The following is a 13,827-nucleotide window of genomic DNA, read 5'->3' on the forward strand; positions in this document are numbered from 1 at the left end:
TAAGCAAGGACTTGCATTCAACCATCCCAAATATCTCTAGTAGTTTCACAACATATTTCCCCTGTGAAAGGAAAATGTCACCCGATATTTGCCATACCTCTAGTCCCAGGAAATAGTGCATCAAGCCAAGATCTTTCATCTTGAATTCAGTAGCCAACTCCCCCTTACTTGCAAGAACTAGAGTGTCTGCACCTGTCAAGAATAAGTAATCAACATATAATACCAAAATTAGAGGCATACCTTGGACCACTTTGAAGTACAAATTTGGATCGACACTGCTCCTTGTGAATGCCATCTTCATCAAGTAACTGTCAACGTGGGCATACCAGGCATAAGGGACTTGATTCGATCCATAAAGGGATTTCTTCAAGCGGCACACATGGGTCTTTCGGTCATGAACTTAAAATCCTAGAGGTTGTTCAACATATACCTCTTCTTAAAGCAATCCATGCAAGAAAACAGTCTTCACATCCATCTGGTGAAGAGTCCATCCTTCACTAGTTGCAAGTGCAACAATGGATCGAATGGTGGTGTAGCCAGCAATTGGAGCAAATATATCATCATAATCTTCTCCCTCTTTCTTGAGTAACCCTCCGGCTACAAACCTTGCCTTGTATTTTTTGATGATTCCATCAACACCATGCTTGATCTTGTAAAGCCATTTTGAAGTCACCACATATTTCCCCTTTGGTCTCAACACAACATATCGTATGTTTTTCTTCATAATATATTCATATTCTTCAACCATATTGTCCTTCCAAACTTGATCTTTTATGGATTCTTCGAATTTGGGAGGCTTAACTTGAATAATGTTGCTCATTTCTACTAGATATCCCTAGTACCTGCATGGCTTCTTGCTCTCACTAAAGGTCCCTCTATTGGGAATGTGTCTCTTTGCATTCTGTAATGTGTCACGAAGCCAAAGTGGCCTCTTCCTGGTAGGAGGAGCACCTGGAGGAGGATCCATGGGCTCCATGAGATCATCGACAATGTATCTCTTGGATTCAAGCACCGAAGGACCTTCAAGAATATCCATATCATCACTCTTCTTTTCAAGAGGAGGAGGTGGAGGAAGGTCCCTTACTTTCGCAAGGGTAACATCTTCATCCAATGTTACATCCTTGCTAATTTTAACCTTCCTTTGACTAGGAATATATATTCTAAATGCTTTAGAATATTCACAATATCCAATGAATGTACCTTTTCTTTCAATGGCTTCTAGCTTGTTTCTTTTTTTCCTCGACACATGGAAATATACGGGGCAGCCAAATATACAAAGGTGACCAATGTCAAGCTTAACACCTGTGAATACTTTTTCGGGGGTCTTGTTGTCCAATGTTTGATGAGGCACCCTGTTTTGAACATATACCATTGTATTTGTTGCTTCTCCCCAAAGGAACTTTGGTAGCTTTTTATCATGGGGCATGGCTCTGGTAGCTTATACAGTAGACCGGTTCTTTCTCTCTACCACTCCATTTTGTTTGGGATTATTGGGCACAATCATTTCCTTTTTAATACCTTATTTCCTACAAAAGCCTATGAATTCATCTGAAATGTATTCCCTACTATTGTTGGACTTGAATATCTTAATTTTCTTCCTTGTTTGACTTTCAACCAAAGCTTTGAAGTCCTTGAATATGTTGAAGGCCTCATCCATGTGCTTCAAGTAATATATCCATGTCTTTCTTGAGAAATCATCGATGAAGGTGATGTAGTAGAGATTATCTCCAAGTGAATGTATGTGCATAAAACCACATATATCATAATGAATGAGATGGAGGATGTATTTGGACTTGTTGTCGCTAAATGGGAATGGTCCCCTTGTCTTCTTTCCATTGGCACACCTTGTACATACTCCACCATGTTGATCTTGAACATCGGGGATCCTAGAGACTAACTTCTTCAATTTAGGAAGTGCTTCATACTGAATATGGGCCAGCCTTTGGTGCCACAACTCACTTTGATGATTTGTATCATGGACCATCGCTAGAAGAGGTCTCCCCATGTCTCTATAAAGTCCTTCAAATATAGTTCCATGTGTGAAAGAATCTCTCATAGAGGATCCAATAGGCCAAGTAAGTACTTTTCCTTTGATGGAAGCAATCCTCATTCCTTTATCTTCCAAAGTAGATATAAGTACCAAATTCTTCTTCAATCCTGGCACATACATCACATCATGAAGCAAAAGAGATTCCCCAGAGTCCAAGTGAAATTTAACAGACCCAAAGCCTTTAACGGGATGAGTGGATTTATCTCCAAGGATAATCTTCAAACTTGACTCCCTCTCTACCAAAATTTGAAAGAACTTCATTATACCTAGAGAAATGATGAGATACCCCACTATCAACCAACCAACTATCCCAAGTATCTAGAGGAGAGGAACTATAGAAATAAGGGTATGTTTAGATTGATTAGTAGCATTACTTTCATACTTGGAATTTATTGACCTCTTTTGTGGACAATAACCTTCTTCATGACCATCGGGAGAGTCTCTTCTTCTTCAATTAGTCCTTCTTCCATCTCTTCTATCATATGTTGTTTTTGTTATAGCCACGATTATTGTTGTAGGATCTTGAAGTATTTATCCTTAGAGCATCTCGATTCTTAGGTAAATCTCAGTCAGAGTGACCTATATGATGACAATTGTAGCATTCAACATCTCTATCTTGTCTTCCTGAGTCCTTGGAATATCAATTGGTTTGAGGAGGTCTTCTTTAATTATATGGATTTCCCTTTCCTTTCTTCGTTTTCTTCTTATTCCCTTGAGAACCAAAGGTAGTAGGCTCTCATTCATTTAGCCTTTGAATTCTTCCCCTAGATATCATCAATCTTTCCTCTTGATTTCAAAGATAAAGTAGGCCATCAAAATAAAGGATCCTTTCCATATTGTTGATAGAAGTAATGAACATGTCCCATGATGAAGGAAGACCACTAAGGGAATCATCACCAATTCCTTGTCAGGTACAATTTCTTGAGTAGTCCGAAGTTGATCCCTAATTTCAGTGATTATCATGAAGAATTATTGTATAGTCTCTCCTTTGTGAATCTTAGATTCCTTGAGTTGATTTTTCAAATCCATAATGTGGCTCAAATTGTTCACTTCATACATGCCAACAATCTTATTGTAAATCTCTTTGTAACTATTCAAAGATGAAATATAAACAAGTATATTATATCTTAAATAATCAATAATGGTCTTCTTAACTTTAATCCCACCTTTCTTGTACTTGGATTTGATAGCTTTGGAAGCATTTTCTCGTGGTGTTGAAATCTTTCCTTCCATGTATTCCAAGGCATCATACCGGTATTCCAATATGCAAATTTAGATGCATCATCTAGCTTTTCATTATCCTTGAAGTATGAGGTATACATTTTACCATACCAAAAATCAATTGCTAGAATATGGATGCTCTTGCTCTATAGCTCTTGGGCTTGTCTTCACCTCGGCTCTAATGCCATGTTAATTTTTCATCAAGAATTGTTCTATGTTGCAATTATCACTTCAACAATTTCCAAAAGCATCCAAAATAACATTTTCACTTCTTCAATTAACGAGTAAAATAGAGCAATAGTAAAAAGAACAATTATACAATGTGCACAATGAAAGACAACCAAGAGACAAGAGACACAATATTTGGTCAATGACCAGGGAAAAACCCCATGTGGGGGAACCCTTTGCATTTGTTTTTTTATTATATTGTCTTCAAATTTTCAGCAGAGAGAGTACATCATCCAATATTCAAAGTTAAACTTTGACTGGAAAAAATCCAAAAACCAGTATCCAATATCCAACCAAGTTAATATGTCATGTAATTGATCCAAAACAGAGATAAGAGAGAGAGAATCAACTTTGGTGCAAATATGTCCAAGTCAACAACAATCAACTGCAATAATGTGTGCCCTAACCAATCATTAGTTAAAGGTCAAAACGATCCTTTAGAAGCTCAGTCAAGAACCCACAAACTCAACCTTAATTTTTGGTCAAAGTCGTCCCAAATCAATTAAGAAAAGTCCAGTCAAACTCAGTCAAAAGAGACATAAAGTTTGTTTTCAAAGTTTGCAATTTCCTACGATCAACACTTGGTCAAACTGCCTAAATTTTCTCATTCTTTGTGCTAGTCAACTCAACCTCTGGAAATCGAAATTTTCCCACTCAAATCAAGTCAAAATATAAAGTCAAACTTAATCAAACCATCCAGCTAAAACAATCAACACAAAAAGTCAAAGATGCACAAGAGAACCTCGTGTGTGTGAAGAGAATTCAGTTGCCTCAAACCTGTATGAACCAAACAAACTAAGAGAGGGAAGAAGAGTGTGTTGATGTGGTTTCCAAATGAGCTCGAGGTGTCCTTAATTTATAGGCATTGGAGGAGGGATAATTTTTCCTTGGGCCAACCTTGACAATTTTGATATTGTGGGCTTCATTTCAAACATACACTTTTCCTTGTCCAAATTGAGTGCTTCAAAAGTCAATTTTGGTCCTCTTGTAAAGAGGAATTTAGTCCAATGGTTGGAATTTGTCATTGGGATGCCAAATTAACATGTTCACCATATTTTCAGAGATATGGTCCAGGGAATTTATGGTTTCTGCATGCTCCAAAATTCAATCTCAAACAGGTGTTATGGGGAAAATCATCATAACTTTCTCTTTGTGCATTAGATTTGAATTTCGTAAAAAGTGACTAAAAGCGCACAAACTGGAGTTTTTTGTATATCATTTTTAGGGATGAAGGTTTAAATAGTGACATGTGGCATCCCATACAAATTTGATCTACTAAACTAGTCTATAATCAGGTCATCTTGGGAGAATTGACATAATTTTACCTTGAAGAATCCAATATTGGTCTAACTGGTGGGGTTGGAAAGAGCGGGCTACCACAAGATGCAATTCCAACCTTTGGAGGCCAAAATTACGGGGATACAAAAGTTTTAAGGTCATCTTTACCAACAAGCTCAAAATCAAGCTCTAAAAGTTATGTATTTTTAAAATTGCATTAATTTTGTTTGAAAAACCAATTTGAAGTGATTCAAAGGCCATAGTGAAGCATATATGTCATTAATTGGTTCCAAAATTTATCCCAAACAAAAAAATTCTAACCCATTATGCTCTCTAAAATCTCTACTATGACACATGAAGAAGAGGAATAAATTTAACATGATATACCAAAATTACAGGAACAAGTACAACAATTGTTGTTGTCACAAAGAGAAACCAAAAATGAATTGGTAGCGATAAATTTTAAGATCGATGGTTTAAAGGAAAAAAAAATGTAGACATGGAAGGTTTGACATTGTTAGAAAAAAGGCTTCCTAGTGGTGACAAGGTATGCCATGAAGCTCATGATGGGAACAAAAAGAACGTGAATCATGATTTTAGAGAGTTGAAATCTACGCTGAAGACTAGCCATATTACAAAGATCGATATGAGGAAGTTTGATGGAAATGATCTGATAACATGGATACTACAGATGGAGTAGTTCTTTGATCTACACGATGTGTAACACACACAAAAGTTACATATTGCATCTTTATATTTAGAATTTGTTGACCACTGGAGTGGCACCTGATGATTATATGAAGACTCCACGCCCAAGGATGATCGAGAAGACAGTTGTACCATCATATATCATTAGTCAATAGAGTTTTCTAACTCTACTTCTATCTTCTCATCATCTTTCTTGTACCCAGATTCCACACCCTGCGGGGAATTGTAATAAGTGATACTAGTAATGATGAATTTTTGAGTCTGTAACAGGCCTAGGATGTTGGGACTCGATCAACAAACGAGTACACCTTGGAGTGTTTTTTTAATCTGGTTAATTATCTCTTCTTTTCCAGACGTAGATAATTTTCTGAGTTTTTTCACTCACTTTTTACCCCAAAGTCGGGGTGACGGTTTGAAGGTTGAGACCCTAACACATCTCAGTGTCAAGAATCGATGTATATTACCATACTAGATCACACAAAAAATTTCGTGGAATTTGGTTATGTCTAGGTAGTCATATTTAAAATTTTAGATTCCCCGCAGGTAAAAAATTGCAATAAAATTGTATTTAAATTGTAATAAGTGTAGTCTAGAGAAGTTGTATGGGGTATGAGTCATCAAAATTACACTTCTCACCCTCAACTTTCTACTATGACACACTTTGAGGTGTTAAAAATGTGTTTTTAACCCTCAAAACCCATTTTCCCTAAGTTTAGTGGGAAATGTGGCAATTAATTAGGCCAGAAATTAAATAAATGAAGAAAAATAAATTTCCACACATGCTAAATGTTGGGGAAATGAAGTGGAAAATTATGGGGAGTTAAAGTGAAGTTCCAAGGTGACGTGGACTCCTAAAATCAAGGAAAGGACATGTGCTCAAATAAAATCGAATTTCTGGCATTAAATGAGAAAGTCGCTTACTTGGAAATTCGAATTTGTGAAGTTAATGCACATCTCGTAGGATTTGGGAGAATATTTGGTGGAGATTTTTGTGCGAAATTGTCCCCACAAGGGTTACTACCCATATACACTTGTCATTCCATCATAAAATTCGAATTTGGCAAATAAGAGAAGAAGAAAATGATGTCCACTTGCGAGAATTCAATTTTTACACTTCGTATTGGAGCTCCATTCAACAAATTCGAATTTCTCTTTGGGATTGTCACCTCATACCACTTGTTTAATCACTTCTACATTGGGATTGGCTCCAATGCCATTTGTCATTGTCATTCTTCATTGGAATTGACTCTCATAGTTCTATATAATAGAGCCTCGAGCTCTCATTTGTATGATGTAATACAAACTATTGTGCTTGAGGAAATTCTTTGAGATTGTATTCATTACTTGCAATATAATACAATAGCCTTTGGGGTAAAGCGTGATGGTGTTCTTCTCCTAGCATGTGTGGTAAATTTTTGACTTGTTGATATGCTTCTATTTATTTCCTCATGTCATTATTTCTTTCATGCTTGTTTCAAGTTATGTTAGTATGCAGCTATCTCATATTAGCATAAGAATTAATTATTTGCTTTAGCAAAAGAAATTTTCTGGTGGATAGTAAATGTATCTCTAGGAATTCTTTCCACTGCACTTATTTAATTTCATGTCGATTTAATGATTTGTGGTGAAGTTTTGTAGATGAATCATTATTTGGTCAAGCTTTTCAAGCGTGAGGGGAAATTCTCAGAGGAATCAACCCATTCTTGAAAAATATTCAAGGAGAACCCACATGTTTTGAATTCCAAAGTCTCATCTATATCTTATTTGTGTCTTGCAGGGATTCTTTCAAGTTTCTTAAAGCTTTTATTTCTTGTATCAAAATATCAAACTTGGAAAAAATTATTTTTTACGTATTGTATTTCATTTATCTATATTTGGTTATTTCAAAGAGCTAAGTCATGACTAGTCAAGAGGAGAGCTTGCTCATACTCTTTGGCCTAGCCTCTTGTAGACTATTTTTGTAACATACTTTGTTGTCATCTTGGCCTAACAATTGAGTTATTTTTGTATCCTTTTGAACAAGATAGTTTCCATGCTTTGATTTGTAGACTTATTCATCTTGAAAGCATTTATAATATCTTACGCTAACAATTTAGTGTTTCACTTTTTAGGTTTATTTTGGTTTTCCATTTGAAAGCATTTCACTTCATTTTAAGCAAAATACAATTTCATTTTTTAAAGAGCAAATACTCGGAAGACACTTGTTGTTTATGTATTTGATGCTTATCTTATGATGGTTATTGCTCATATCATTTTTTTGCTTATAAATCTTAAAGAGATGATCTATTTAATTCTAACAATTCTCCTAGAAACTCATATCCTTTTTAAATTAAATTTTCATTAGGGACCACCCCCTTTAGTTGACCTAGGAGATAGCTCAAATGGAGAGAGTCGAGATTAGTGTGACAACCCCTTCTCTGAGTTCCCTGACACCAACCACATCCTTGTGGGGTTGAAGGCTTTTCTCACTAACTTGTAGGTAGGTGTAGGCGGCAGGGTCAACATCTTTAGCGCTGTTTCCGGGGACAAGTATTCTTGTACTTGGGAAATACGATTAACTTTTGGTTTTTTCATGTTGGATTTTAGAGTTAGATTCCTGTTCAAGTGGCGACTCCACTTATTTCATTTTCTGCAAGGATTTCTGCTTGAAGCTTGCTTCTTGTAGATTTCTTGCTAATCTTTGACAAGAGCCTTTTTGGTATCCATTTGCTTTTTCAAGGCCAAGTGAGCATGACATCATGAATGATTTGTTCGCCCCTTGTGATTTTACTAACATTTCAGGCTATCCGAATTTCATTCCGGATGAAGCCATTGAGGCTATTGAAGAGTTGCCTAGTTTCCTAGGTAGCAATGCCATCAATACTGAAACTCACCTTAGGAATTTCCACCTTTGTGTGAGCAAATGGTGCCATGATATTAACCATGAGGATGTTAAAATGAGACTTTTCATCTTTTCATTAGATGGAAATGCAATGGATTGGTTCATAGAATTACCTGCTAACAATTTTGATTCTCTAGAATCAATCATTAATGCCTTTAAAGAAAAATATGGAGATGAAAGAAAGATGAAAGTGAAATCAAATGAGAATGATAAGGATCTCATCAAGGGGTTGACTCAAATGATTAAGGATATGCAACTCAACCAAGTTCAACTCATTAAGACCATGGAGGTAAATCATGCACAAGCAATAAAGTCCATGGAAGTCAATCATTCTAATCAGATGACCTCTATTCAAAATAGGTTGCTCGCCATGGAAGAAAAACAAGTGCAATTAATCAACACCATGGAAACGAATCATGCCAAGGAAATAAGTGTTATGAAGGCTAATCAGGTCACTTTTCAGAATAGGTTGGATGAAATGGAAAGATTACAGGTACAAAAATTCCAACTTAGGTCAGATGACGAATGGGAAAAGAACAAAGAAATAAATCATAAACCTCCCAATCCATTGAAGCAATCTTCATCTCATTATGAGGAGGTCATTTACTCCATCGAAAAATGGCTAATTGATGGAGACTTGGAGAGCAAGGAAACTGAGGGGAATCAAGTTTATATTTATGAGCTTTATCCATCACCCATGTCAGAGCAGAAGCAGAATGGACAAAGGCAAGTCAAAGAAGTCTTGGATACTTCGAATTTTCCATCAGAGCATCTTCAAGATCAGGTAGAAAGGTCTACTTTGATCACCTAATCATCACCATCGCAACTAACCAAGAAGAAAAGAAAAAAAGTGAAAAAATAAAATATATATAAAAAATGAACCGCCAGTTTTGAGCAGGATCAAGCCTCGATGCATCAATAGTCGGAAAAGGAAAAGGAAGAGGTTTGGTATATCTGATGGCCACAAACATGTTAATATTTGGGCAAGGCACATCAAACAAAGAACCTATGGACTTGCCTGTGAGTAGGCAGGTTCTCAAGATGGATTTCATCGAAGACATCTGATGCCATGGGGCATCTTTTTGTATCATATTTCTAACCTTATCCCTTGTCATTTTTGTTTAATTAGTTTTATTTCATTAATACATTACCATTTATACTCTCAGAATAAATTTCATTTTCTTCATTTCTGTACTTTATTTCATTTGATGATATTTTGAATGGATACTGCTGATATATGTCTTTTGTCAGTGGATGCAGATTCCAGGTTCTTTCATATCTAGCATGCATCCCCATATGGAGCCAAATGTTGACCACTAAAGTGGCACCTGATGATTATATGGAGACTCCACGCCCAAGGATGATCCAGAAGATAGTTGTACCATCATATATCATCAATCAACAATGTTTTTTAACTCTACTTCTATCTTCTCATCATCTTTCTTGTACCAAGATTCCACACCCTACAGGGAATTGTAATAAGTGATACTAGTAATGATGAATTTTTGAGTTTGTAACAGGTCTAGGATGTTGGGACTCAATCAACAAACGAGTACATCTTGGAGTGTTTTTTTATCTGGTTAAATGTCCCTTCTTTTTCAGAGGCGGATAATTTTCTTGGTTTTTTCACTCACTTTTTACCCCAAAGCCGGGGTGACGGTTTGAAGGTTGAGCCCCTAACACATCTTAGTGTCTAGACTTGATGTATATTACCATACTAGACCACACAAAAAATTGCGTGGAATTTGGTTAGGTCTAGGTAGTCATTTTTAAAATTTTTAGATTTCCCACAGGTTAAAAATTGCAAATAAATTGTATTTAAATTGTAAAAGTGTAGTATAAAGAAGTTTTATGGGGTATGAGTAATCAAAATTACACTTCTCACCCCCAACTTCTACTATGACACACTTTGAGGTGTTAAAAATGTGTTTTAACCCTCAAAACCCACTTTTCTTAAGTTTAGTGGGAAATCTGGCAATTAATTAAGCCAGAAATTAAATAAATGGAGAAAAATAAATATCCACACATGCTAAATGTTGTGGAAATGAAGTGGAAAATTATGGGGAAGTTAAAGTGAAGTCCCAAGGTAATATGGACTCCTAAAATCAAGGAAACGACATGTGCTCAAATAAAATTGAATTTCTAGCATTAAATGAGAAAGTCGCTTACTTGGAAATTCGAATTTGTTAAGTTAATGCACATCTCAGAGAATTTGGGAGAATATTTGGTGGAGATTTTTGTGGGAAATTGTCCCCACATGGGTTACTACCCATATACACTTGTCATTCCATCATAAAATTTGAATTTGGCACATAAGGGAAGAAGAATGATGTCCACTTGCGAGAATTCGATTTTTACACTTGGCATTGGAGCTCCATTCAACAAATTCGAATTTCTTTTTGGGATTGTTACCTCATACCACTTGTTTAATCACCTCTACATTGAGATTGGCTCCAATGCCATTTGTCATTGTCATTCTTCATTGGGATTGACTCCCATAGTTCTATATAATAGAGCCTTGAGCTCTCATTTATATGATGTAATACGAGCTATTGTGTTTGAGGAGACTCTGCGAGATTGTATTCACTACTTGCAATATAATACAACAGTCTTTGGGGTATAGCGTGATGGTTTTCTTCTCCTTGCATGTGTGGTAAATTCTTGACTTGTTGGTATGCTTCTGTTAGGCCCCTATACTACTAGTGTAACCACTTATTGTTATTAGTACAACCCACTTATTATATTGATGTACCCATGTAGTGCCCATATTGTTACTATTGTGCCCCATAGAAGCCCACTATTGTAATTATTGTGCCCTTACATTACATTATTATTTTTATGTCGTCTCTGATTATGTTATGACCCCTTAGACTCCTATATATAGAAAGGAGGTCTTTTCATTTGTATCATCCAAGAATTGTTCATTTATGTAATGTAAAGGAGGTTGCCCCCTCAAAGAGGCTGAATTTTAAGGCGTTGATCTATCTTTTCTATCTTTTTCTTGAGCTAGTTTCATAACATTTGGGATCAGAGCTTTGGATTCTAGGGTTTCGCTGCTCCAAACAGGTCATCGTGGCATTTTCACTATAACTTTTTTTTTCTGCAACGTTTCAGAAGCTGAAAAAAAACTCATTTAAGAAGACATCGCGCTGAAGCTCGGGTCCGAATTTCAGAGCTTTTCGCGCTATATTTGCGGAGATATGATCTGAGGAAGTTGGTCTTTTTGCAGACTCCTGAATTACATTCCAAACAAGTGACCTGGGGAAAATCGTCATAAATTTCTCCTGAGCATAGGATTGAAATTTTGTAAAAAGGTACAGAAAGAGGACGGACTGTAGTTTCTTGTATATACCTTTCAGAGCCAAAGGTTGAAACAATGACACGTGGCACTTCATACAAGTTCGCTCTTCTGGAAAGGTCTATAATCAGGTCATCTTGGGAGATTGTGCATAACTCTTTCTTGGAGAATCCAATTTGGATCAGACTAGTGGCATTGGAAAGAGGACACAGAGGACTAATACTGGTCGCAATTTCAGAATTTAAAGATCCGAAAGTATATAGTTACAGTTGTTTCAAGATCAATCTCCTAAAATCAAGAAAAAGCAAGATGAGGAAGTTTGATGGCAAGGATCCGGTAAATTGGATACTTCAGATGGAGCAATATTTTGATCTACATGGTGTACCACTGTTACAAAAGGTATGTATTGCATCTTCATAGTTAGAACTAGATCAATTTTTATGGTATGAAGGGCTTTGTTCTCGTAAACAACTTGTTACGTGGTCAATTTTCATGGAGGAAATGATAGCACATTATAAGGATACAAAGAGAAACACCTTCTTTAGAGCAACACCACAACAATTGGAAAGAGTAAAAGGGTTTTGTGACATAGTGGAAAGCAAAATTATGGAAACCAGGAAGCATACCCCTCACAACTATAAAGATGGAAGTGTTGTTTCTCCTAGCCTTCCACAACCTACAAGGGTTACACCACAACAATTAGAAGAAAAAAGAGAAAAAGGGCTTTGTTACAATTGTGATAGCAAATGCACTAAAGGTCATAAGTGTGCTGAGAAGAAATTATTTTACATAGAATATGAAGAGGAGGAAGAAAAGGATCAAGAAACATCAAAAGAAGAAGATATACGCTAGGACCCCACCCTAGAGAAAGAAGAAATGAATCAGACGATATCTTGTAAAGCATTGGAAAGAATTACCACTCCTCAAACTCTCAAGATAGAAGGACATATCAAGAAGAAAAAGGTGCAAGAAGTGAAAGATCACATCGAGAAAGAAGAAATGAATCCAACCATATCTTGTAATTCATTGGTCGAAATTACCACTCCTCATACTATCAAGATAGAAGGACATATCAAGAAGAAAAATGTTCAAGAAGTGAAAGATCACATCGAGCATCAAAAAATGAATCCGACCATATCTTGTAAAGGATTGGAAGAAATTACCACTCCTCAAACTCTAGAGATAGAAGGACATATCAAGAAGAAAAAGGTTCAAGCAGTGAAAGATCACATCGAGCATAAACAACAAGTTCTCCAACTTTTAAAGGATAACGCCACTTCGGTGCAAAATCAAACGAAACAACAGATAGATCAACATTGTAGTGAAAAATGTTTTGATGTAGGTGATCCGGTATTTTTACTGCTACATCTCAAGCAAGATATTTATGAGAAGGAAATGTTGGCAATACTACATGCACTTAAAAAACGGTGACCTTACCGAATGGGAAGACTCTTCAAGGATGAGGATGTGGAAGCATTGTTTTGTGCTATTTCTGTTATCCAACCAGATTGGATAAACGAAGCAAGGGATGAATGGAAGAAGGACGAAGAAGCATGACCACTTATTCAAAAGTTGCAAAAGATCCCAATTCAAACAATATTGCCAGAAATTGAAGAGAAAGGAAAAATCATATTGGAACCTGGAGTAGTCATAGAAACAAGAACCCGACAGCTACGAAATCAATCAATTTCAGAGTATCTCATCAAGTGGAAGAACTTACCCGCTGAAGATTCCACATGAGAGGACAAGAATTTTATACAGAAGCATCAAGAACTACTCAAGCGTTGAGGACAACGCTTTTTGAAGGAGAGGGGCATGTTAGGCCCCTATACTACTAGTGTAACACCTTATTGTTATTAGTACAACCCACTTATTATATTGATGTACCCATGTAGTACCCATATTGTTACTATTGTGCCCCATAGAAGCCCACTATTGTAATTATTGTGCCCTTACATTATTATTTTTATGTCGGCTCTGATTATGTTATGACCCCTTAGACTCCTATATTTAGAAAGGAGGTCTTTTCATTTGTATCATCCAAGAATTGTTCATTTATGTAATGTAAAGGAGGTTGCCCCCTCGAAGAGGCTGAATTCTAAGGCGTTGATCTATCTTTTCTATCTTTTTTCTTGTGCTGGTTTCATAACAGCTTCTATTTAT

Source organism: Pinus tabuliformis, chromosome 9, assembly GCF_031772625.1.
Source record: "Pinus tabuliformis cultivar Carrire ecotype Pingquan chromosome 9, CPIR1, whole genome shotgun sequence".
In the NCBI taxonomy this organism is placed as follows: domain Eukaryota; kingdom Viridiplantae; phylum Streptophyta; class Pinopsida; order Pinales; family Pinaceae; genus Pinus; species Pinus tabuliformis.